Source organism: Camelus dromedarius, unplaced genomic scaffold, assembly GCF_036321535.1.
Source record: "Camelus dromedarius isolate mCamDro1 unplaced genomic scaffold, mCamDro1.pat HAP1_SCAFFOLD_197, whole genome shotgun sequence".
Classification (NCBI taxonomy): domain Eukaryota; kingdom Metazoa; phylum Chordata; class Mammalia; order Artiodactyla; family Camelidae; genus Camelus; species Camelus dromedarius.
This window is the reverse complement of record NW_026989761.1, coordinates 146666-172544: the sequence shown is the minus strand read 5'-3', so window position 1 is coordinate 172544 and position 25879 is coordinate 146666. Positions and strand designations below refer to the sequence as shown.

At 44.7% G+C, this 25879-nt stretch overlaps 1 long non-coding RNA gene across 1 annotated transcript in view; it reads right to left on the bottom strand.

Moving 5' to 3' along the window:
• LOC135320560 (uncharacterized) overlaps positions 1–20604 on the bottom strand; it is a 50662-nt gene extending 30058 nt beyond the window's left edge. Inside the window, exons 1-2 of the long non-coding RNA XR_010379739.1 lie at positions 20445–20604; positions 20088–20281 (exon numbers count right to left, since the gene is read on the bottom strand). This is a non-coding gene — a long non-coding RNA (uncharacterized LOC135320560). The remainder of the gene's footprint in view (positions 1–20087; positions 20282–20444) is intronic.
• Between the last annotated feature and the right edge of the window lie 5275 nt (positions 20605–25879).

Sequence of the window (25879 nt, the reverse complement as noted above, 5' to 3'; positions counted from 1 at the left end):
GACTTTTTCATTAACGATTCCAGGCAGTAGTGGAGCATGGTGGTGAGGAGCATAGATGCTGGGGACAATCATGATGCTCTGAACTCCCACAGCACTGGGTAGCTTTGACACTCATAAGTCAGTGAAATTTTCTGCATCTCAGCCTCCTATCCATAGACTGGGTATAACAACAGCACCCGTCTCCTAGGACGGTCCTAAAAATTAAGATATTTTATATGTAAATTTTAAATAAAATACCTCAGATTTTAAATATTGCCCCAAAAGCACAAGGAAAAAAGAAAACAGAGATAAATTTGAGTTCATCAAATTTAAAACTTTGCTTCAAAGGACACCATCCAGAAAGTGAAAAAAGCAACACTCAGGAGAAAATATTTTCAAATAATTTATCTGATTAGGAATTTGTATCTCCAAATAAAAAAGAGCTCCTACAATTCAACAAAAAAGACAACTAAATTAAAAAATGAATAAAGGATCCGAAACGGTATTTTTCAAGGAAAATATACAAATGGCCAATAAGCACAATGAAACGATGTTCAAAATCATTAGCTGTAAGGGAAATCATGTCAAAACTACTAGGAGGAACCGCTTCAAACTCACTACATTAGGTTATAATTAAAAAAAGAATAACAAGAACTAATGAGGACACTCAGGAATCAGAGATAGCAGCCCTTGCTGGTGAGATGTAACGCTGCGTGGCTACTTTGGAAAACAGCCTGGCAGGACCTCAGAGAGTTGAACAGTTGGTTTCTGAATGACCCAGCAATTCTGCTCTGTGGGCACACACGTAAGAGAACTGAAAACAAATGTCCACATAAAAACTCCTACAGGAATGTTCACGGTGCCATTATTCATCACAGCCAAAAAGAAGAAACAACCAAAATGCCTATCACCTGATGAATGGGTAAACAGAGGGGCCCAGCCATACAGTGGAATATTATTCAGCAATAGCAAAGCATGGAGTACTGACCCAGGCAACAACATGGACAAACATTGAAAACGTTACTCAGTGTGAAAGAAGTCAGTCACAATAGACGGTTCCATTTACATGAATTGACTCGATTTACATGAAATGTCCAGCACAGGCAAATCCACAGAGAGAGAAGAGTGGCTCCCTGGGGCTGGGGGAGGATGGGGAAGATGGGAATGAGTGCTTATGCATATGGGGTTTCCTGTTATGAGGATGAAAATATTCTAAGATTGACTGGGATGCACAATTCTTGGCATAGAGTAAAAACCGGTGTAAATATTAATGGGTGAATTGTATTAAAACTGTTAAGAACAATAGCACCTCGGGCCAGTACCTTCCCATAGTAGAAGCAAATTGCTAACTTTTATTACAGGAAGAAGAAACTGCCCTCAGCATGAAAGCAGGAGATCAGCAAATGTGAGTTAACCGAAATTGGACAAGAGCAGTTCACTTGAAACAGTTGCTGAGTGTAAACGAAATATTCAGAATGAAGAAAATCAGTTTGACATCAAGATGAAGCATTCTGCTTCAAATGCAGATCAAGGATTCGGCAAGCCCACCTGCTAGAAATAACCAGAGAAGAAACCTGGTTCTTAAAACAAGCACCATATCCAACAAGGAAATGGTGGTGAGGAAAGCAGTCAGCCAAAAAACTGGAACAGTTTGCTACAAATAATTTCTGCACTGAAATTTCAAAAATAAAATGAAAGTGATGCAATGCTGCGCTGCCCTCACGTGAATGGGCTTCCTCCGGTTCTCGACAGTTCTGTAACCCCGAATGAGAGACTCAGGAGAATCAGCATGGCTCCTGGGAGTCCCCAGGTGACTGCCCACCAGCACGCTGACCACCATCACATCTGCCAGGGTTGAATTGCAGAGAAGAGACCAACTTCTGAAAGGCACAGGAAATGTTGGCAAGGGAAAAAATGGCTGCAGTCAGTCCTGGGACAGAGGCCCTGACAGCAGAGGCCAGAAGGCTGCAGGTGAACTGGAGTGGCCCTGGGGAAAGAAGGGACCACAAGGGAGCAGATCTCAATTCTCTTCTCTCTCTCCCTTGGGTAGGAGAAATAAAGCCTGCATCATTCTCACCTGGAACTGTGGGTTATGGCTGGCAGAAGTCGTACCGACACGGAATGATTATTCAAGACTCTGTGGGAAAATTCCAGAAAAAGAGAAGGAGTAGGGAGCCAACTCCACAAGCCTCTCAAATGCTCCTATATTTACTGTGTATAACGAAAGGAAAAAGTCATTAACTGTTGTTTGATAGTAAGTAGGAACTTGAGGAAAGACGGGAGGAGACAGAGATTGTAGAATCCACAATGAGTACAAAGGCTTAGTGTATCTTTAGGGAAGTCATGGGGTGAGGGGAATAAGATACATTCTTTAGATTGTGAATTACAAAGCAGACCACGAGACCAGCCAGGTCCTTGTTTTCGGGATAATAGACTATCTAAAAGCACACAAGCCCAGCTTTTATAGCTGAGGGCCTGGGTCCTTGCTTTGAAATGAGCAGAGTGCTATCTAAAGCATCAACTATGCAAGCAAAGCATTGTCTCTGCTTTTTAAGGCAAGGAGACAGGAGTGAGGATGCACAGGCTCCTGCTTGCAAAGCAGTTACTAAGCACACATTTTTCTTCTGAACATTGACAGGCGGCTGGGGTCTGTTACAATTTGTTAACCTAATCTTGGGCTCCCACATGTAACCATTATGGAACCATTATGGAGGACACCCTAGGATAACAAATCCTAGCCCTGGGTCTTTTCCTGCCACCTTCAGACACTCTAGCAGGATCTAGACACATCCCTGACTAACGATCCCACAGAACAACCCAGACTCTTAACTCCTGGCGCTTGAAACTTAATTTTAGCTCTACACAACTTAACAAAGAAAAGTTTCAGAAATAGAAGATATTACATTCTTTTATATCTCATCATATGAAGTAATTTTTCTGATTGCTCTAAGCTGCTTCTAATTGGCAAAGCACCTAATTCTGCAGGTGAATTCAGTACTTTCCATTGGGCATAACTTGCCAGTTTGGGCTCGCTGAATTCTATTGGTCAAATACTGATACACTTAATTGATTTCATTGTTCATCAGTTTCAGCCGGGAGGAGAGGGAGTGTCACTCTGTTCCTCAGCCTACCCTCAACTCTTTTCTCATCAGCAACTCAGGCCTCCTGAAAATAAAACAAAGAATTTGTTTCCCTTCAACGCTTTCCACAAACCCAACAGGAAACATCAGCCTGGAGAAAGAATTCAACAAAAATGTTCAAACAAAAATCTATAAAACCTGAAGCAACTCCATCTCCGAATCATGATACACAATGACATGAATGTAAGTGTGTCAAGCACAAAGCATGCGTGAGCCTGACCACCTCATTTCTATTCTTCAATGGAAGGAAGGTTTTCATATTTTTTATTATCACTCTTTCTCATTGCTTCTGATTAAGCCAAAAATTAGTTTATGAAATAATTAAGCACTGCAATAACAGATTTTTGTTGTATCAATTATAGAAGGCATTCAGAGGGGATAGGAAAACCCACCTTTGTAAAAAATGTAAAATTTCTTCCCCTGTTAAAAACACGTATACAAAATGCAACAGAGAATTCAAATTCTTGCGGAGAGGAGCAAAGCCACAGAATCTAAGCAAAGTCATTACTATGAGTCAATTCAAAATTCACTAGACAAGCATGCTCAAAGCATTCAAAGAATTTTAAAGGCACACTGCAAACCATTCACTTAATGATCTGCAGGCTAGAGGAAGAATTTCCCTCTTTAACAGACAACATAAATCAAAAGGGTGCCCCTCCAAACAAAGAGAAAAGATCAATCAGGTTTTTAACAGTTCTGATAAATCAGCATGTTCTAAAGAACAAAATTCAGAAATTTTAAACATTCATTCAAACCACAATGAAACAAGCACTTAAAAAAAAGAAAAAAACCCCAAAGAAACTAAGCACATTGATCATGCACTTGGATAAATGAGAACGTCTTTTACCCTTCGAAGAAAGAACAGGCTATAGCCTTTTACTTGAAAATTAACACTACTTTAAAGATAACTCCTAAAAAGGATTTCATCATTCATGTTGCCTTGAAAACTCTGAGGCACTTGTATCTGATCAGAAAAGCAATTCTGAGTAATAGTATGTTACAATTCAGCGCCAGTTTGCTTTAGAATAAAAAAGAATAGCTACTGTTCCTCAAATCCTGCACAGAGTGTGAAGTGCCTCCCGGCCTCTTTCTCCTCCCGTTTTCTAAGCTCATGCTCCCCAGCACTTCTGAAACAAGTATGACAACCTCTTATTTCCAATATGCCAAATGACAAAAGAATATCAATTTATTTGTGTAAATATATGCCTACATCTTGAACTGGAGGAGGAAGGTATCAGAGGGCTACAAGGAACTTATTTCTACCTTCCTGAAATCACACACAAACACGTTCACACAGACACAAACACATACACACTGAATTACTGAGCACTTCACAAGCTTAGGAATTCCAACTTCTAGAAGATAACTTTGCAGTTAGTTTAAAATACAAAACTGTCAAGTTTTGAAAGACTTGATCATCTGCTAAATCATCCAAATATCAACGAGACCCAATTTGCCTTCTCTGTAGAATGTAATTTCCCATGATGTCAAAGCAGACCCTAAGAAGTACTGGATCCAAGACTCGTGTTTATCACTAGCTATTATCGTTTTTAAACAAGTAAACAGATTCAGAAAGGTATGTCCCAACATTTATTCTTATTGAAATAGCATTTGTATTCAATTGTCTATACAGAAAATAGGTCCCATGATTGTGTTTAAGAGCTATTCTGTGTATTGCAATATTTATTTTTAAGTGAAGACAAGGAGGGTGGGTATTACTCAGTTGTAGAGCACTTGCTTACCATGCACAATGGGCTGGCTTCAATCCCCAGTAATCCCCCCCCCCAAAAAAGTACTTATTTAAAAATAAGAAAAAAGTTATAAAAAAATGCAGACTAAAAACCACTGCAATTTAGAAGCCAGAACTATAAAAAAAACATGTGTTTCTATCAAATACTGACTATATGTCAAACACAGGGACAACCACAAATCACCCCTGACAACCATCACGTGTGGTTCTCAGCAACCCTTCTAAGTAGACACGGATGAGAAGCCCAGCACTGCGGATGAGGAGACGGAGCTCGGAGGAGCCGGGGACGCTGACCGTCCTGCTCCCCGTGACACCACGTCAGCCCAGGACAATTGCTGACAGAGCTGCAGTGAGGGGACATGCAGCTGCGTGGAAACTTCGGGAGCTGGGAGTCCCAGAAAACACGAAAAATTGTTCAGTGAAAAACCAGCTCAAATATATTACACTGTGTCACATTCTTTAAACAGGGAACATGACTGAGACCTTTTTGATGCCTCCGTGTCCTTTATGCCATCATCAGTTATTTGCCCTCACAGCATGACCAGTGATGATCTGGACCCCTTATGAAGTGCACTCAGATGGCAGAGCTTTTAAAGCTGTTTTATGAAGTTTGTAAGACTCTGTCTATGCCTCACACAGGCGGTCATCCATCACTTCTCACCGGTGTGGACGTACCACCTGAAATCACTCCTTTCTGCTTTTTAAAATCCCTTCATCTAATCCAGACTTTTCAACAGCAATGAATCAGCTCAACCACAGACAGTGAACATCTTTTCACCAAATGGACTCGAACAGCCCATCGGACTACCTGGAAGCCCTTTTCTTTTATTAAACCAACTTCCGGGTACTTCATCATTTTCTGATTGGTGGACTTGGCCGCTGACTGGCCTACTCAGAGAGCTCCCAGCCTCACATCCGGGGATGGGAGAGGGCCCTGCTCTTGGGAGAAATCAGTGAGGAAGGCGGACATCCTCCAGTCAGGACTGCACGTGTAGAAGTGCCAGAACGTGCTCAGAAATTATACAGTCAGCACCCCTGGGCTCCCACGGACTGGTTTCACATTAACCAAACTCACGAGACACTGATGCAAGAAAACCAGAAACTTAACTTATTAATGTAACAGAATATGTGAAATTATGAACCAGACTGAAATATCAGAGTTCAACCATGAGTACAGATTCTCCTCCACGGCCTAATCCCGGGCAGGCAGTAACATGGCAACCATGGACAGAAGCAGAGCAGGAAGGGTTTCTAGATTAACTCAATGGACTAAATTTCTGTTATACCAACAGATCTACTGCCTGGAAAACAATTAACTCTAATCACAGTGCACTCTTCGTGGACAGTGGCTGAGACACGACTGTGAGCACCTGTGTAACTCTCCTTTCCCTGTCCTTATTGGGCATACTGATGCACAGAGGTACAGAGATCCAGGGATGCAGATACCTATAAACACCCAAAGCCCATCCCTGGGAGCCTCAAAACCAGACAGCCAGGGTTTAAATACCAGCTCTGCCACTTACTAGCTCTGTGACCTTGGCCAACTTACCCTCTGTGTGCCTCAGTTTCCACACTGTAAAACTGGGATAAAAATCAAACATTCCTTACTCGATTGTTGAGAAGATTGAAGGATTCATTTCTGTAAAACTCTCAGAAAAGAATGTAGCACATTATTGGTGCTCAACAAATGTCAACTTAATATTAAAGTGATTTACAAGTCTCCTTTCTAATCATCTTCTGTGTTTCCTGGCTAGACTAAGTCCCAAAGAAAATCCTTATTTCTCCTTTTATAAACTCTTGGGGAGCTCCCTTCTGTTCCATACCACCACCTGTTTAAACTGAGGGAGGGGATGCCTCCTCCCCACTCCTCTTGGCCACGGAGAGTGCTTCTCCACACCACAGACCCATGGCTCACAGCTAGCCCTCGTCACACTAACAGGGTGAGGTGTGAGTCCGGAGAGACAAGCAGTGTATGTGAAACCGTTCCTTTCCTTCCAGTGCTGGCCACACTTGGGAAGCACCCGGGATGCTCAGCTCCATGGCAGGACAGCCCTGTGCATGATGGGGCAGGTCCTCTCAAGGGAAGGCTCGGTGTGGCCCAGAGTTACCTGGGACAGGGTGAGTCTCTACTTCTGGGACACAGTATAATGACACGCATTTTCCCACAGCCCTGAAGTTCATGGAGAACGTGGCTTCATCAGTAAAAATGAAGACATATATCGCCTGCTTACTCTTTTCTGTCATCTCTCAGTTGGCTGCTGGAGACAACATGTGTATAAGTATTGGATCCCCATAAGCCCCAACATATTTGAAGTAACAAAAAATTCTGTGGCTTAACGTTGGTTCAGGGCGACTGTGTAACAGTTCTGACTTTGCTGATGCTAAATTATGGGTATAGGAACTATGGAACCTCCTCAAATATCTTTCATCATAAAACCATCTTTCCTTATTTTCCTGTTTCTTAGTAATTGCCAAAGACTATCAAATGATGGATTCTCACAAAACAGTAGCTAAAGTTTACGAGCCCTCTTGACATACACACTGTGGCAAACAGTTTACATAATTTCTAATTCTCACAATTCTACAAAGCAGATATGAGCATCCCCATCTCACAGACGAGGGAAATCTCAGAACGAACTGACTTAGGCTCACGTGGCTCAGTGGCAGCGCGTGCACGCAAACCCAAGTCAAAAAACTACACCCCTTCGTATATGTACCAAATCTCCTACCACCAATTAACACACAGCGGCGGGGTCAATACTCAGGGAACCCAGTACACTTTTCAGCTTTAAGGTGCTACAGAGGCCACTTCTAGCTGTTTTATAAATTCCCGGCTCACTGGTTTCTAGCACTGGAAGAAAAGTCCGATTTTGCCATTGTTTGCACAGCAAGTCTGAGATGTTCACAGCGAGATGACAGAATAAAACTAAGATATAAGGAGAATAATTTTTCCAGGTAGACAGACATAATGGAGACTGTGCTATTCTGAAGCATTGAGCAAAGTAATCAAAATAAATTAACGTTGTTTAAGCCTTCTTTAAGAAACAGGAAAATTAAGACTGTAAGAAGGTGCAACAGAGCCACCTATGGCTAAAAAGACCTTCCAGGTTACCGGGAAACATGCAACACAAAATTGCCTGTAGGATCAGAAACGAGAATCAGATAACTAAAAGCTTCTGTAGCACATACTGCACTTTGTTTTGGGGTAAGGGAAGGGTATTCAGTATTTAATCTGATATTGCTAATACTCCTGAATATAAACAAAAGACATAGGCTTATGGAAACTCATCTTAGAGGAGGAAAGAACCAGTCCAGCCTCTTCAGTTTACAGGAGGGGAGACTGAGACCTGGGATCTGTCCTCCTGGCAATCGGCAGCAAAGCTCTCCTAGGCCTCATGTCTTGCAGTGTAGCAAAAACCAACAGAATTTTACTAGGCCTATAATCATAAAAGTAACGTCTGTATTTTTCCAAAAGTAGGTAATCTAAGTATCTTGCAAAATACTTCTCAAAGAGCCAGGAAATCGTAAAAGTTTGTTGAAATTCAAAAACATTTATTTACATATTAAAACAGCATGAGATTAATTCTATTAAAAAAAGTTACATGTCAAATCAACGTTTTGATATTTTAAACCTGTTAAGAGTGCAGGAAAAAAATCAAAATTTTCTTTAATCACAAAAGAGAGAAGATTATTCCCTGAAAATGATAAATGTGGATTTTTCTAAACTTAATGGATCTGTTCAGAATCCACGAATTTAAATGTCTGAGTGGATGTTACAAGGCAACATGAATTCTGAGTTGTAACAATACACATTCTGTGTAAATAATCTTCAAGGTCGTCTGCTTAATGCAATTTAACTAGTCCCTGTCTCAATAGAATGATAAAGATTTCATTAAAACTTCATAGTGCACTAAAAAAAATAAATGAATCCTTGTTACTTTAAGCCATATTCATATATATCATATATATACATATTGAATATGCATCAGAAGTAAGCCACCCCCTTTAGTATTCAGAGTTGATCCTTCTAAAATACCTGTCATTGTGACAGCACATTTTTATTAAGCACCTCTTGGGTGCTTTGTGTACAAGGCGTCTAACTCTCACAGTTAGACAAGGAAAACGATATTACTCAAATTTCACAAATGAGGAAATGTACTTAAGCCATAAAAACAACTTACCTATTCATCATCAGGAAAGAAAAGAGTAATGATTTTACTTACAATATTCACTGACAATCTTTTCTTCCATACAAAGACTACATAAAACCAATTCAGTGTTTCTAAGTATTTCTGTCAATAAGGGCCACTAGAGAAAAGCAAGTAACATCACTAGCAATGGTTGGAATTTCAAAGCCCACTTCTCTTTTGTACTATAATTATTTTTAATGTTTTGTTTTTAGTGCTCACAGAGCACTAAAATTAAAAAAAAAATTAACTTTTAAGTCATTACCTGAGAATAAAACTTTTGTAAAAATGTACAATTTTAATTTATGCCACTCTGTCTCACATTCTCACTGGTGTCTCTCCTTCGAAGTCCTCATCAGGTTGAGATCACTAAAATTGGACATTTATGGAGTCACAGGAGTTCGGGAAACCACTCAACGGGAGGCTGATTAGAAGAGCAATTAAAAATACATCCTGTGCATCCAGGGTTCCAGCACTGAGCAAGCCACTGCAAGCTGTGTGTAATTTGGAACAAGCTGCTCCATCACTCAATCCCTCAGCTGCAAAAAAGGAGACACTGATACCTACCCTCAAACACCTGCTATGAAGTAAAACATGAGGAAAGCATTTTAGCCTTAGGCAGGTGTCCACTCAGAGCTAGTTTGGTCATTATGATGATGAGGATGGGTGTTAATAAATTAAGCTAGACCAGAAAGTAGAAATCACCATAAAGGAGAAACATTTAAATCAATGAGCATTTTCTTTTGGATGGATTGCAGAATATTTTATTGATTTTTTTAATAAACCAAGATTTGTCCATTAATAATAGATTTACAGGTTCATGGAAAAGTCTCCAGAAAAAGAATTAGAGGCCTCTAACTTCTGAATACTAAGAAAGTAAAGTTTAGAAAGAATTATGGGGGAGATTATACCTCATTTTGGAGAGTATGTGCTTAGCATGTATGCGGCCCTAAGTTCAGTCCCCAGTAACTCCATATAAAACTTTTTTTTTTAAGAAATGGAGAATTAAAGCAAAAAGATGGAGGAATACAGAATTTTTTTAGAGACTCAACTCAGAATTCTGATGGGGAATAAAATATCCATTTCTCAGAGGAAATCTTGAAAACTATGTAAACTGGATCTGAGATGTCTAGTCTTTTAACATTATTCAAGAATTCATATTATCAAGTCTTAAAACTACCTGATAACCCACAGTGGTGATAGTGATCATAACAGCTGCCAACACGGATCGAGCTCCGGCTAGGAATGCTCTGTTCTGACATCTCTGCTCCTGAGGCCTCACCAGGCTGAGAGCACTAACTTCGGACATTCATGAGCATCTCGTGTAAGTCCTCAATTTGTGCTTCTCACTCCCCCCTCACCAGGCCCTCTGAGGGAAGCACTGTTATCATCTTCCCCACCCGCAGTTAAGGCCACTAAGGCACAGAGACTAAACTCGTTCCAGGTCAGACTGGCATTAAAGGACTTGTGTATTTCTGCTGTTTTACTTTTTACAAAGGAATCTGAGATATCAATTCAAGGGAGACTGTTAAATAATAAAGTCTGTCTGGTCTCCACTTCAAAGAGCAGATACTATAAATTCCTGATGTAGGATGAGGCTGCCGCCACAAACTGACTCAGCTTGAAATTAATATCCAAGATGAAGCAGCGAATACAAGTAAATATTCACGATTGTCAACTCCACTCTCGGGTCTGGGCCCTTCACTGCCTGAACGGCGGTGAAATCCCCACCCAGGTCAGGGAGGGAAGCGCGGCTCTTCCAGTTCGCACCCAGGCTTCAAGGGCTGTTTCCCCTCACAGACTGTCGTCAACGATTAAAAAGCTCTCAAGAATTTTACACCATGCAAAACTGAAAGACATTTCTGCAGATGGAGCACTTTCTCAGGCTTAAACCTTTTTTGCCTACACTCAGCAAGGGGGAGAAAAGAAACATGACTCTGCAAAGTGTCTGAGCCTCACCACTCATAGGAGTAGAACTGCCTCAGCACAAGATGATTGTTCACATTGCAGGGTGAGAACAAAATAAAGCCGCCCCAACCACAGGCACTCCCAGAGACAGCGCTCAGCAGTCTTCTGCACACTCACGGTTGTGCAGCCCTCACCACCATCTATTTCCAGAACACTCCATTATCCCAGAAGAAACCCCCTGTCACTATCAGTCATTCCCTAATCCCCCTCCACCCAGCCCCTTGCAACCATCACCTGCTCTCTGCCTCTGCATTTGCTTATTCTGCGCATTTCAGATCACTGAAGTCAACAATATGTGGCCGTTTATGTCTGGTTCCTTTCACTTAACGTGCTATTATCAAGGCTTTTCCATGTTGCAGTGGTATCAGCATCTCTCTCTGTTTTTTTTTTTTTTTTTTTTGAAAACGTTAAAGTTTATTAGAAGGTGGTAAGTACTATCAATAAGAGTAGAGTGGAGCATAAGGGGTGGGGATTCAAAGGGAAAAGGGTGGGTTGAGCAGTCAGGGTGGACTTCCCAGAACAGGTGGCCTTTTTCATCTTCCTCTTTATTTTTTTTTTTCCTTTTTATTCACCCTTACGTATGAATAATGTTCCACTACATGGAGATACTACATTCAGTTCATCCATTCAGCAGCTATATATGGACGACATCCAGAAGAATGAGTGTAAGAGGTGACTAGCAGGGATGGCATTTAAGCAAAGGGCAAGATGTGCTTTAAAAAAAAAAGCCAACAAACAGAGGCACAAGGAAATTCAGTCCGTTTCTGAGCAAAGTGCATGCTTGCGTCGGCAGGACTACCGTGCAGGGCTGGGGAGGATATTGGCAGGAATCACGGGGAGGGAGTCACCTAAGAAGACTCCCCACCGATATCAGCTCAGCCAATTCTCCTCCCTCATGTTTCTAGGTTTCTCTTATTTCATGTAATAGCACTTTAACTACACATCTGATCATGTGCATCAGACCACTTACCTCGAAGCCACAGAAAATCATTCACTGACCGGAGCAGCTCCAGGACAAAACTGTGATGGACCAGGGAGTCCTACAGCATGCCAGCCTGCAGGCACAAACCCCACATGTGCCTTGGTGATGTCCAGAAAAAAAATGCATGGAAATATCTCACTGCTGGTTCACAACATCTGCCCCCAAATTGCCCCTAAATCATGCTGGCAAAGCACTACTCAACCCTCTCACTACAAAAAAAAAAAAAAAAAAAGCTAAGAAGGCATATTTAGGCTCTGCCATTGAAAACCAGCAACCATCAATGCCAGTATCTGAGCTGGAATGCTCCTGACTTCAAAAACCACTGCACACTTATTTTTCAAACGGGAAAGCAAATATGTATTCCACGTAGATGTTATTACAGTAGGATTTTTATTTTCGAAATTTCCAGTTCAACATTAGCACAAGAAAGATTATGTTTCAGCTTTTAAAAAACTCAATTATCTTCCAATTTCTTAATTTTGAACCTATTATTATTTTATAAATGGAGCTATGCTTCATATTATAAACCAAGTGTTTGGCTTCTGCAAACAAAACTTTTATGACCTCACTATTTCAGAGTAAACTTTAATGATGTTTTGAGAGGTGGGGCCTGGGGCCCTAACAGCCCTTTAAATACTGACAAGGATGTGTTATTAAGTAATGCAAAGGCTCTAAGTCCACATTAACTAGGAAACCAAAGAAACTACACCAAAGTCTTACTTTATCATTTTTAAATATTCCTATTTTTGAATATTAAAGTTCTTAAAAGATATGATTTTTTTGAGAAAGACAACAGCTGTATTAAATTTCCTCTCACCAAGAAAGCAATCTTTATCAAGAGTAAAAACCCCTATTGAAATTCAAGAGATAAGACGTTTCTAGCTAAGTGAACATGCAGATCTGATGACAAACATAAATCCTATCAGATCTCACTCGGACGAGCTCAACAAAGTCCTGGGCTACCCTGGAACTTAGCTCTTCTCTTCCAAATGTTGGCTGAGCTAAGATCATCACACAAGGCAGGGAAGAAGAGAAGAGGAAAGTCCACATGGCGGCCTCCATCTATTTACTTCAAGCCAAAAGGCGCCGCAAGGGCGGCCCAGCTAACAAGCCCTCCCCATAAGGAAATCCGGCATCCACACTGCCCCTGCCGTCCCCAAGCAGCCCCGACGCCCCTCTACCACTTGTGGCCTCCCAGCCTGTGAATGGTCTTCTAATGTCACTCCCCAGTTGGTGGCAACACACCCTTCCCCGCTACACACACACACACAGACACACACACAGACACACACACACAGACACACACAGACACACACACACACACACACACACACACACACACACACACACACACACACACACGGAGCCAAGGCAGCCTTCCCAAAGCATAAATTTGATTACATCACCCCACTTCAAACCCTTCAGCGGCTCCCTGGTAGAGTTCTAGCCCCACCCCCGAACCTGCTCGCCCATCCTCACCTCAGTACCCAGGTCCCCAGTGACCTCAGGGGCCCCCTGATCTGCTCCTACTTCCCACTTGCCTCCAGGCTCAGTTTGACTGTTTCTCAAGGAAGCCTTCCCTCCCTCCAACCTCCGCAATTTGTTCCTCTGTTCCTAGAACATTCTAGGCTAAGTCAACTTCTGACACTGCTAAGCTCCCAAGGAATATTTTGCTTACTAATGTGGGTCCAAACTCTCTCCCCTAGACACTCAGAAGTGTGCATGTTATGAATAAATGAATGATGGGGTGGGTCTCAAAGGGACAGCCAGACCTGCTCTCGTCCGCCCCGACCTTTCTTACTGTAGAATATCAGAAGCAAATCCAGAAGTACCTTTCCTGATGGTCACTTCCTGGTGACATCCATCACTGCCTCCTCTGTCAGTTCTAGTAAAACCCAAGCTCTTCGAAAGCCCTCCACCCCAGGCCCTCTCCAGTGTCCTCCCCAGCAGGGGCACTCACAAACCTGGACCACACATGGCACTCTCCCCGAGTCCCCACCGCACAAGCCTCCAGGCCTCTACCTGGGCTGCTCTGCCACATGAGCCAAAGTCTTCATGCTTTCTACTGGCTGACCCTTACTCTGTCATCACAATTGAATGTAGAGCCCATTTCTTCCAGGAAGCCCTCTCTGATAATATCCTTTAGGTCTTGGCAAGGCTCCCTCTATAGCAGCACTGCATGGGGACCAACTGGGTGTTTGCTTGCTCCTTTGGGACCACGACCTATTGGGGGCCACTTGGGAAGGAGTGAGATATTACAAGAGGGGTGGGAGAAGCAAAAAGCAAAAATCACAGCTGAAGTCCCAAATTCAAGGATTCTTTCTCAGAAAAAGAATAAAATATTTCACATGTGTGCAATTTGGCTACTATTTTTGTGGCTTGCGGAAAGCAAGGACTTGGTGTTCTAGTCCAAAACCCAGGTTACATGCAAAGAAATGTATATATTCATATCCGAAGGAAACCAGAGCTGTTGAACAACAGTTTGCAGTCAGAATTGAAAGGAATTTTGATAAAGGCAATCTCTCTCTCTCTCTTCTTTCTTTTCTGGCATCATATAATTTTAGAAGTATTTGCATGACTAAGAGATGGCTACAGCCCGTGATTCTGCACTGGAGAGTTTGGGCTGAGGAAGCCCAGATTACATTCACTGTGTAAATGCAATCACACCAACAAACTGACAAGCGCCCTTGTGGAGGAGCTGATGTTCCAAAGCAGGCAAACATATGCAGTAAGAAAACTCTAAATAAAAAGTAAGAAATTCAATGTTCTGTACTCAATTTCATTAGCTATATGGGCCATTACCTGATAGTATATCTTGTCTAATGAAACCCAAAAATAAATTGTGAACGTTGATTTTCTTCATCTGACTATTTTATGCTAAATTTGGATATCAAACCCACAATCCATACGGACAGCTCAGGCCTATGCTGCACCACAGCTACATCCCGTAGAAGAAAGTCTATCAAGGGAGAATTGGAAAGTTTCCCTTCAGAAGCTGCTAAGTCTGGTTTTGCACCTGTACATCATTTGCAACCACTTCATCGTCAAATGAGTAAGACCTTACCTCTGTGGGGCGTAAAGCACTGCGGTGCTTCTGAACAATCAAAGAACACTGAGCTTTGTGAATCAGTCCTGAGGCATTTAAATCGTACTTTTTCTGAAAGGCCCCAAAACAGACCCACTTCACCATTTCACGTACAACAGTGAGGTACCGGAATTAGTAGAGAAAACACGCCCTTGAAGTCTGACAAGACCCTGCTTGAATCCTGTTACAGCATTTACTACCCTCTAAACTGGCCAATAACTTAACCCCTCTGAGAAGGCTTGCCAATCCGCAAAAGGGGGCTGCCACCGACCACCTGGGAAGCATGGATGTGAATGCAACATGCAAGTAGGGCGGCCGACTGGTACCTGACACGGGGCCTGGCTAGTTTCCCTCCGCTGCCCTTGTCCCCCTTTAAACTTGTGCAGTTTACCCGGTACCAAATGCCCGGAAAAGACTGCACGAATATTCTGTGTATCCCTGGATACATGCCTTACCCTTAGGAGGCCAGAAAAACAACTGCCTCCTCCCCAGTCACTATCAATGTTCTTAAGAGTCTGAATTTTTTTAACCTCTATTTTGCAGGGAGACTATTCCAGAATTTTTCAAGCACCATTCTCCAGGTTGGCTCCTCTCCCAGAGCCCATCCCTTCTCACCTCAGATACTCTGTCTGCCTTCTGTTCATTGGAAAGCGAGTCAGGAAGAGCGGGGACTCCCTAGGCCTTCTTCCCTCCCTGATATGTTAGTGTGACTACCTTCAACCCACGCCCCACTCCAACTCCAGCTTCTGAGGAGTCTACCCTCCCGGACCCTGCAGACTCTGCAACTTCCCAAGACACACACGTGGCCACGACCCTCCCTTCAGATTTCTTCCTGGCTGGCCCTGCCCACCCCCCGGCCCCTTAAGGATAAATGGCATTAGTCTGAATATCGCAAACGCCGCAGACTGACACACCAAAGCTGCATGGTCTGGGCTTTCCTCCAACCCAGGCACAGCCCTGCCCCCCCTCAGCCTCAGTCTGCAGCTCTCAAGATGATCTAATTCACATGCGCGGCTGTGAACACCAACTAAGAATGACGACTCCCAACGTGTATCTCTAGTCCGGCTCCTTCAACTCAGCCCCAGGCTCATAGACCCGAGTGCCTCTATGAAGTCCAAACTTGGACGAAAAATGGCATCTTAAAAATGCCTCATGTCCACCATTTACTCTGGAATTCAATTTCTGAAAGGTACCTCCCATGCTCCCCATTTTAGTAACAGACCCAGCACTCACCTAGGTGTTTGAGGTCACATTCAATTTCCCCTGTTCCCTCCCTCCAGCCCTGGCCTGGAATATTAGTCCTGTCATTTCCGTCGCTAAGCCCATCTCAAGTCTGGTTCTGCAGGGACCACGGCCGGATCCCCACAAGCTCACAGCAAGGTGCACTGAGTCACAGTCCTCCGAAGGGTGCTCCCTGGAGGGGGAGGCATCTCCTGCCGCCGGTCACCTCAGAAGGCACTGGATTCTTACAAAGGAGGCCCTGGAGAAGGGACTCAAATTTCTCCCGTGATCTGAGCTTTGAAGGTCCCGAGGTCTGGTGGAGCTCCTATTAGCAGACACACTTGCCACTGAGCAGATGAGGATGGAGGAGCCCAAGCAAGGCTGTCCTCACTCCGACCCCTGGGTGCTCGGGAGCCAAGGGGAAAGGCCTGTGTCCAGGGCACAGCCCACCAATCACAGATCCCAGCCTGCATTTGCCAACCCGGACAGCCTAGACTCCTTCTACTTGCAAGACTTACTTCTGTTCTGTTCCCCCCGAGAATGTGATGGACTCTTTCAGAATATCTAGCCTGTATCAAGCGAGACCAAGTCAGTGAAGGATGAAGTGTCCACATTTGGACTAGAGCATGAAAGGAGAAGCAAGGCCTCATGATCAGCATGATGGTGGTGGCCAAACCCTTCCCCTGGGTGAGATGAACAAGGGTGGGGGTGACAATCCAAGGTCTTAGATTGGCCAAAGCATCTTCCTTCATGGCTGACTGGGGGTTGGAGACTCACTACCGCAAACTAACGACACGGCCGTCAGTGGGGGACGTCAGCTGCAACAAACATGGAGTCAGCTCTTTAATGCCAACATGGGTTAAAAGTAAAGGCCGGTGCAGGGAGGCCTGCACGGCTGCTGAGGCAAACCACAGACCCGGATCTGAATGCCCACTGGCTGGAGCAGAGAGGAAGCTACGGTCCCTTTAACAGTCCCTGTGTCCACCAGATCCATGTAAGCCAGCTACTTAGGAGAAGTACATGTTGTCCTGATACTCAGAAAAACCAGCCTCGTAAAGGGAACAAAAGAGTGGCATGGATTTTAGACCCACTTCTGCCCCTTTATGAAGGCAAAACAAAGTAAATGGCACGGGGAAGTTGAATGCAAAAAAAAAATTAAATAACCAAACGGTGACTGATTCCTCCAACATTGTCCCCTGCAGCTGCTCACCCCCAAGCCTGCCACTTCCTCACCAGTGACCGCCGGTCAGGAAGCGCCGTCACGCACGTCACACAGAGACAGCCAGGAACCGCGTGCTGAGCACGTTTGTGTAAAAGCAGGAATCGAGCAAGATGCTGCAGACTTTGACTTGACAAGTTTAAATACTCCATGAAAAGAATCCCTCAACAGCCGCCTAAATCAATTCGCATCTCACTTCTTCAAAACAATTAAACTAATTGAATAAGGGTGCATTTGTCACCAAATATAAGGAGGACCAAACAGGTTCCTCAAAGTAAAGATTTTAACAGATATCAAACACCAGTGGGTGATGTGCTAACAAAGCAAATATTCCAAAAAATTAGAAAATAACAAGATGACTAGGATAATGCATGGATCAAGGCACCTGAAAAGTTTCTGCTTTTTAAAGCGATGGAGACAGCACGGAGGGCGATCTAGCTATTTCCAATGCAGGATATGCACAGCCACCTTTTCAGACGCAACTGAGCGGTACAAGAGAAAAAGGAATAAAGAAAAACGAAAGGAAGAACAAGCGAAAATTAGAAACACACAAGAACAAAAATGACTTTGACAGCATGTACAAGAATTTACGTGAGTGTGTGAGGCCAGGGACGCGGGGACGGTGAGACCCACCCTCACCTCCTGCTCCAGGGAAGGCAGGGGCCTGAGGGGAGCGACGCTGCTTGGGGACCCCAACGTGGTCAGCGCCCCTAACCAAAACTCCACATACATGCGTCTAGGCAGCTTTTAAGCCACAAAATGTGGTCGCATTACAGGCTGGACAGTTTTACTCACTCCCAACGAGAGTAGCAGGAGAGAATTAGTCTCTGCTCCTGCACCAAAGCATTGTTTTAAAAATTAATGACTGTGGAATAGTAAAAGCAACAATGGAGTAAAAGTGACTGGAGGAGAACGTGCTTGACCCGGGCTCACTGGCCGCGTTATCTCACTTACGTTCAGATGCTGGCTGAGCCCTTATGGTACCAAAACAGACAGGTCCACCAGGAGGGAGTTATTGCGCTGCTGTATTTTGATGCCGAGAGCCATGCCTGGTACACGAGGTTCTGGGTAAACAATGGTGACAGTGTCAACACTATGGGCTAAGCACACATCCAGCTACTCCGCCAAATCCCAAGGGCAGGCTTCAAAAGGCAAATACAAGCTGGAATTCTCTGGTGGGTCTGCAGACTCAGAACCAAGCAGTTGCTGAGCAAAAATGTCACCAGTGCCTCCTATGACAAAAGAGGAGGCACTGGCCATGGGGCTTGGGCAGGGCTCCAGGCTTCCACTGCTCACCCACCAGTCTGTCCAGGGGGAGAACATGGTCCCTGCTTACGTTGCACTGATGCACCTACCTTGACTAATGCCTGGGGGCTCAGCAGGAGGTGACATGTGAGGTGAATGGAGCCAGCCTCGGTGTAGCCCGGTGCTGGCAGCTGTGCCCACAGCAATGCCCAGGCACCTAAACCTGCCACCTCATCCCCAAGGATCAGAAGGGTGTGCGGACGTGTAGATCACAGGGCCCTGCGAGGACAAATAAAGATCATGGCCACTACATGTCTCACCCCTTACTAAAGTCATAGAGGTATGTCCGGGAGGAACAGAAAATTCATCCAGAGCCCGCCAGGCACCACACGCAGGTGGGACTCGGGCCCCCTGTGCCTCTCACTCACAGGGCTGGTCTGGACTTTCTTTTTATCAATTCTCTGGCATCTTCTCCTCCAACTTACCAACAACCAGAAAGTAGGATTTGATCTTAGGTAAGTTCAAGAATCACAGAGCACTGCCTCCACAGCGGGCCTGTGCCAGGTCCTCCGACCGTCACCTGTGGTACCGCCATGAGCACCCTCCAGACTCAAGGCCCGAGGCCGTAGGCCGTGGGGGCACAGCTTCCCTCAATCTCCCCAGCAAAGGGGGACCATCTCTGGGCAAAGGCATCTCACCTCTTCTGCCCGAGGGAAAGCATGATAGATACACGGGGAAACAGAGCATAAGGTGGGGAGGTAGTAAGCCCAGGAGAGCTCGTCTGCACTTCCTAGGCAAAAGTGGGGCCGTTGACTTAATCACAGGGACAAAGTGAGGATGAATCTTTCCCTGCTTTGTCTCATACTCCGTGATATACCTTTCCCTGCATAAGGAGTTCATCCGGAATTCCCTGGAGGTGTTTCTGATGTCCTAACTTGGCATGCTGGCTGTCGGGGAGGAAGAGAGGGCCTGAACCAAGCAGGTGCTGGGCCTGGGAGGCAGGAGACACCGGCTCCAGACACAGCTCAACCAGCATCTCGTTCTGCCTCTCGGGATTCAGCATCTCATTTATAAGCAAAGGGATGAGACTGTCCCAGGACAGGCTGCCTAACAAAATTGAAATGAGAGCCATGTAAAGAAAGCTTCCCAGTTGCCACATTTAAAACTGTAAACAAAGAAACAATCAAACAAACAAAAAAACAGATACTAGAATCTAATTTTAAGAACAGATCTTACTTAATCTGCTGTATGTAAAATACTATCATTTTGACATGTAATCAATATATGAAAGTAACAAGATAGTTTACATACTTTTTACTAGACAAGTCTCAGCGTCTGATGTGCATTTGACCTACAGCACATCTCAGCTCAGACCAGCCTCTTCCCCAGCGCTCATAGCATCAGTGGCTGTGGCTACTCTATTGGACAGCAACTCCAGGGGTCCCACCAGGGGTCTTGGCTGAAAAGCGGGAGGAAGTCTCCACACTGACCCTAAAAGGATCTCTCTGAAACAAAGGCAGATTCACTTTTAAATGTCTGTAAACCGTCGGGCTGCACCACCCTCCGCCCTTGGCTACAAGACAGGCCTCTTCCTTGCTGATCCCTTCCTGGATGTAGGGAAGGAACCCGGCACACAGCCAGGGTGGCCGGGCCTACAGGTAGACTTACCTGCTGTCTGTGTCCAGTCCCATGAAGTCCTCCTTCTCAAACAAGGTGCAGAGGAGGGGGTTCCTTTCCCCAGACTTGTCAGGGTCCCATCCAGCCACTTGGACTTGAGCAAGATTAACAGTGACTCAGTGAAGTCCTCGATCCTCTTCTCCACCACCCTGCAGTCCTCGTAAATTGAAGGCCACGTCGGTGAGTGGCTGCTCGGCTACCTCCCCATGCAGCACAAAGACAAAGAGCTGAGAGTCATTAAGCGTGGTGCCATACAGCTCCTCTGCACATGGAGCTTCTCGAAGGCCTTGGCAGAGAGGCAGTCGGTAATGGTGACAAGGCCCACGACCGTGCGGTGGGTTTGGAAGTCACTCCACGCATTCTCGAACGCATAGTGGTGCCTGTAGTGGATACAGAGTGCCCACTGGGAGCCGCACGGGCTGATCTGGCTCACCAAGGAGATTCGTTTATAGATGCAAAAGAAATTGTCCTCTGAAATGATCCCCACTGGTTGGACGACCACGGGGAGAGTCTCGTATTCCTCAGCACACTGCACTTAGTCAGGGATGCTCATGTTGCAGGCCCTGCCGAGAGGGGAGAGGAGATCAAGGTAAATATTGTGCTGTGGGCTGCGGGCGCCTCTGGGTTGCGGTGACCTGGTGTGTATCAGCCAGAAGGCAAGGGAAGCACAAGCAAACCCGGGGGTACAGTTTGTCCTCAGAGTCTGTACATGACTACCGTAGCTCGGATCACATTACCCAGCTTTTGGTCTAGGCTTCCTGCCCCTGCATAGAAGGGTCATTTCTTGTTTTCTGTTTCCAAGCACCCAGCAAGACCCTGATGCAAAGTCAGTGCTCAACCCTGTGGAATAAAGAAATGAACAAAGGAAATGCTTTCCCCACCCCCCTTCAGCAGATTATAAAGAAAAGAACTGCAGTAGGATCAAAAGATCTGGATTTCAACACCAATTTATTTGAACTCCTAAACTGCAGGATAATGGATAAGAAAACTTGCCTTGGGGAAGAGGGTACAGCTCAGTGGTAGAGCACATACATATCATGTACGAGGTCCTGGGTTCAATCCCCAGTACCTCATTTTAAAAAATGAAACAAATGAATAATCCTAATTACCCTTCTCAAAAAATATTTTTTAATTCAAAATTCAAAAAACACCTTGCAATTGACACAACATTGTAAACTTGACTATACTTCAATTTAAAAAAAAAATTCTTGCCTTACAAGAATATATCTGGATTATGGAAATTTGCAAATATAAAATGCCTAGGATACCACCTGCATAAAGAGGGGGGACTGTTCAAATTTACTATCCCTCCTTTATGAGCTATATTTCCTTTGGGGGGTGTTATAAACTCTCAGAGATAATTTTCTCAGATTAAAAAAACAAAACAATACTTGATTCTCAGTACTGCTGAAGAATCAGATAAGCCTGTGAAAGCATCTGACCCACAGAGTTTACTCAATAAATGTTTGTTCAATGAATGAATAAACAAGCAAAGTGAATGCTGCTCCCTGCCACAGAACACCATAATGGTACTTCCTGGAAATCCCAAGCCCACGTTACACCCGACTACACACTAAACATGTGGGTGACCTGGGCAGGCCTGTGTGTTTCTCTTAGCCCCAGTTTAATGATAGATAGAAATGGGGGCAATAACACAAACCTCAAAGGGTTAGTGAGTCAGTAATGAATTGTACCCCAACTATGCAAGATGGAACCATTAAGGAAAATTGGGCAAAGGTTCCATAGGCCCTCCGTATATTATCTCCTACAAGTACAGGGGAACCTACATTACATCTCAAAATAAAAAGTCTAATATTTTAAAGAGGCTATTGAGGTTAAATGAGCTCATTGTCTCAAATAAGGAACACACAGTACAAGTACAACAATGCCTAGCCCATGAGATACACTCAGTTAACATTCCCACTGAACCCACTGGTCCCTCCAACTTCAGAGCATGAGGATGGGTCCTCTTGGCCAAAGGCCACTGCAACTGAAGCTAACAAAGCTAATGGTCCCCACTTCCAAGAGCCCCTGTCACCACCCTTGTTCTAATTTTCTATTTGTAATATTTTTTTTTATTTAATAGAAACCCCCAATTGCATAGCCTTCAGGTCACCAAAACCTGACCACAGAGATCATGATGGCAGCCCTCCTTGTTGAAACAATAAAATGAAAAGCCATTTCCACAAGACCTCTGTGTAAATCTACTAGGGAACTTCATCTTGGACTGAGGAAGAGGACTGGGGAGGAGGGGGCAATCTGGGGGCACAGAGAACTATGGGCCACCTGTCCCACGATGGACTTTAGACTCAACCCTCACCCTCCAGGTAATTCAAAATACACACCGACAGAGTGCTATGGACAAGATTTTTTTAAAGGAACCCCTGACTCCCTTGCAGGTCTTGTTTCTACTGAGACACAGATGGCTTATGTGTATAATGTTTCACAAAGGCCTTAAAATATTATCACCCCAACTTGACACATTAAGAAACTGAGGTAGAGAAGTTTATCATATTGTACAAGATTAGAGAGAGGCCACGTCAGACACCGTATTTAAACCCAAGCCCCTGTTCCAGGGCTCACACTAGAAATTGTGACATGCTGCCCCTTTCCTGCCCTCTCCCTGCAATAAATTTCTGAAGAGTCTTTTCTGTGCCATCTGGAATCACAATAACTTCAATTTTCCACAAAGAGCTATGTCACTCACTGGAGGACATATCAAAATCTAAAGGGTTGGGATGGGAGGAGAGATTTGCATTTTCTGTTTCTCAAAGGAAACATGGCTTTAAAAGAAACTGAAAAGCACTTATCTAGTCTAAGCCCTCATTGTGCAGAGAAAGAAACGGAAGTTCAGAAGAGATGAGGAAAGGGCCTTATTAACAAATATTGCTTCAGCGCAGCATCATGCCAGCCCTGGGCACTTCTGGGGGAGGATCTGGGAGGCCCAGGAGAATGAGTGTTAGAAAAAGGAAAGAGAAGAAGCATACAAGGCCCTGTCTCTACACAACCATACCATGAAATTCCACCAAATTACCCAGTATGGGTGCAGCCAATATTAAGGTGGGCTAAACAGGTTATAGAAACCTGGAAGTCTCAACCATAGTGCAAATTCCAACATTTACTCTGCTTTTTTCCCCATTTCAAGCATCAACTCAGTGGGCACTCTGTTCCAGGGAATACACGAGGCCTGGAGTTCTCCCAATTACAAATCTCTATTACGTGTGCAAACCACATAAAGGCCCACCAGAAGAAAGTGCCCACAGATAAGATGGAATTCCTGAAGCTGAAAGCAGTCAACCAGCGTATGTTACTAGGAAAAATGATGCTGCTAGAAATGGACTCATGGACTTAGAAAGCAAACTGTGGTTAGCAGGCATGAAAAGGGGGATTAACAGATACACATTAATAAATATAAAATAAATGACAAGGACCTACTATATAGCACAGGGAACTATATCCAATTTCTTGTAATGAGTTTTGCTAAAAACAATCTAAAACATATTTATATACATATGCATATGTTTATAACTGAATCTCTGCTGTACACCTGAATCTAAAATTGTAAATTGACTACACTTCATTAAAAATAATTTTAAAAAATAAGTACAAATAAAATCAACGCCATTAAGATAAAATAAAAGAACACTCTTATCCCCTTAGCTGTAGGTGGTGGAGAATTCTGGTTACAAGCACCAAGTCCACTGGATCACTCCAGCACTGACTGTCACTCTTTCTGACCATCAGACAGTCACTTGGCTACACAGAGGTTACTTTTCTCTTCTGTGAAAAGCTACAATGACAACTAATGATGTATAGAATCTCATCATTCACAAGCCCAACAATTAGTGAGGACTTCCCATGGGCCAGGCTCTGGAGAGATGAAAAGATAGGGTCCCAGATATATTCAAGGGTAGAAGAAGTTTATGCCATAAAGACATTAATTCTTCCTGTTTTGATAGACAGATTCAATGCAATTCTGTTTATAATTCCTACCAGACTTTTCATGGAATGTAACAAGTTAATTTATGGTCAGGAACAGCCAAGAAACTTCTTTAGAACCACCACTGGGGAGGGGTGGATAGGTCATTCATTTCCACTGGTCTTTCTGAAGTGATGAAAACGTTCTGGAATAATAATGGTTGCACCACTGTGAATATGCTAAAAGCTGCTGAATTGTACCATTTAAATGGGTGGAATTCATGGTGTGTGAACAATATCACAATAAAGCTGTTATATGAAAAAATATTCCTTGACAATTATTTTCCCCTCTATACAACTAGTCTAACCAACAATTTAAGAAAAACAAAAAACCAAAACAAACTAAACTGTGCCAGGAGCTTTTTAGGACTGCAATGTCCCTGGGTCTCCAACGCCTCTGGTGGTGCTGTTCCTGTTAACACACACTAGCTGGGCTGGGCTAGTTAGGGACTGTAACTATGTTTTTAAAATCGACGGTCACACGTTTCACCCTGGGAGAGGGAAGGAAGGAGCATGTCACAGCCTCATGCCTTCAGCTCATTTTTAACTGAACCAAGCCCTGCTTTCAACACTGTAATCCCTGGCACTATAAAAACACGTGACATCAACAAGCACCGCCATCATAACACCTGAAAGTGTTCAAGGTACTTACCTGGGGCAGAAACACTGAGGGGGGAGACGGAAACTCCCTCAGCACTGGCGCTCACTTTTCCAGACTCCATCAGGAGAAACTGGGCTTTACAGCTTGAGGCTCTAAGCCCGGGAAGCAGCACGCATGCCGCTGAGCTGGACCTCAGGGAGCTGGAAAGGGAGAGGAGGGCAGCCCCGGGGTCGCAGGGCAGGGAAAGCGGGGGTGGGGTCGCGGGCTGCAGCCCCGCTCTGAGGCCAGACCCAGCCCCAGCCGCCCGCCCCCGATCGGGTCCGCAGAACCCGCCCACCCGGGACACAGCCCTCACAGGGGCAGGGACGAGCCTGCGGCCAAGTAGAGGAAGCCAGGGAGGAGAGGACTCGTGGGCGGGATAGGGGAAGGTGTCGCCAGCCGCGGACTGAGGGGAGCCCGGCTGGGGCGAGAGGCGGCAGGTGCACACCTGGCCCTCGACAGCTGTGACCAGGGCGCCGGGGTAGGTGGCACGGGCAGAGGGGTCTGGCCCGAGAAATTCAGCTGAACACAGGCTGACTCGCGCCCTCGCGGGCTTTGACGCGAGGACCGCCCTCCCGCAGACGCTTGACCCCTTTCCCGTGAGCCCCCACCTTGCATTTCCACAGCAAGAAGCCCCGGCCCCGGGCAGGAGCTAAAGGCCTACCGGTCGACAGAGCTGAGAAGAATTTGGGGCCGATTCCCAGCTCGGAGCTGGGGCTTCCAACCCCCGGTCCAGCTGGCACCGACTGCGCATGCGCAGGAGGGCCAGAGATCCTCTCTGGGTTCTGTGATAGAGGCTGGGGCATCG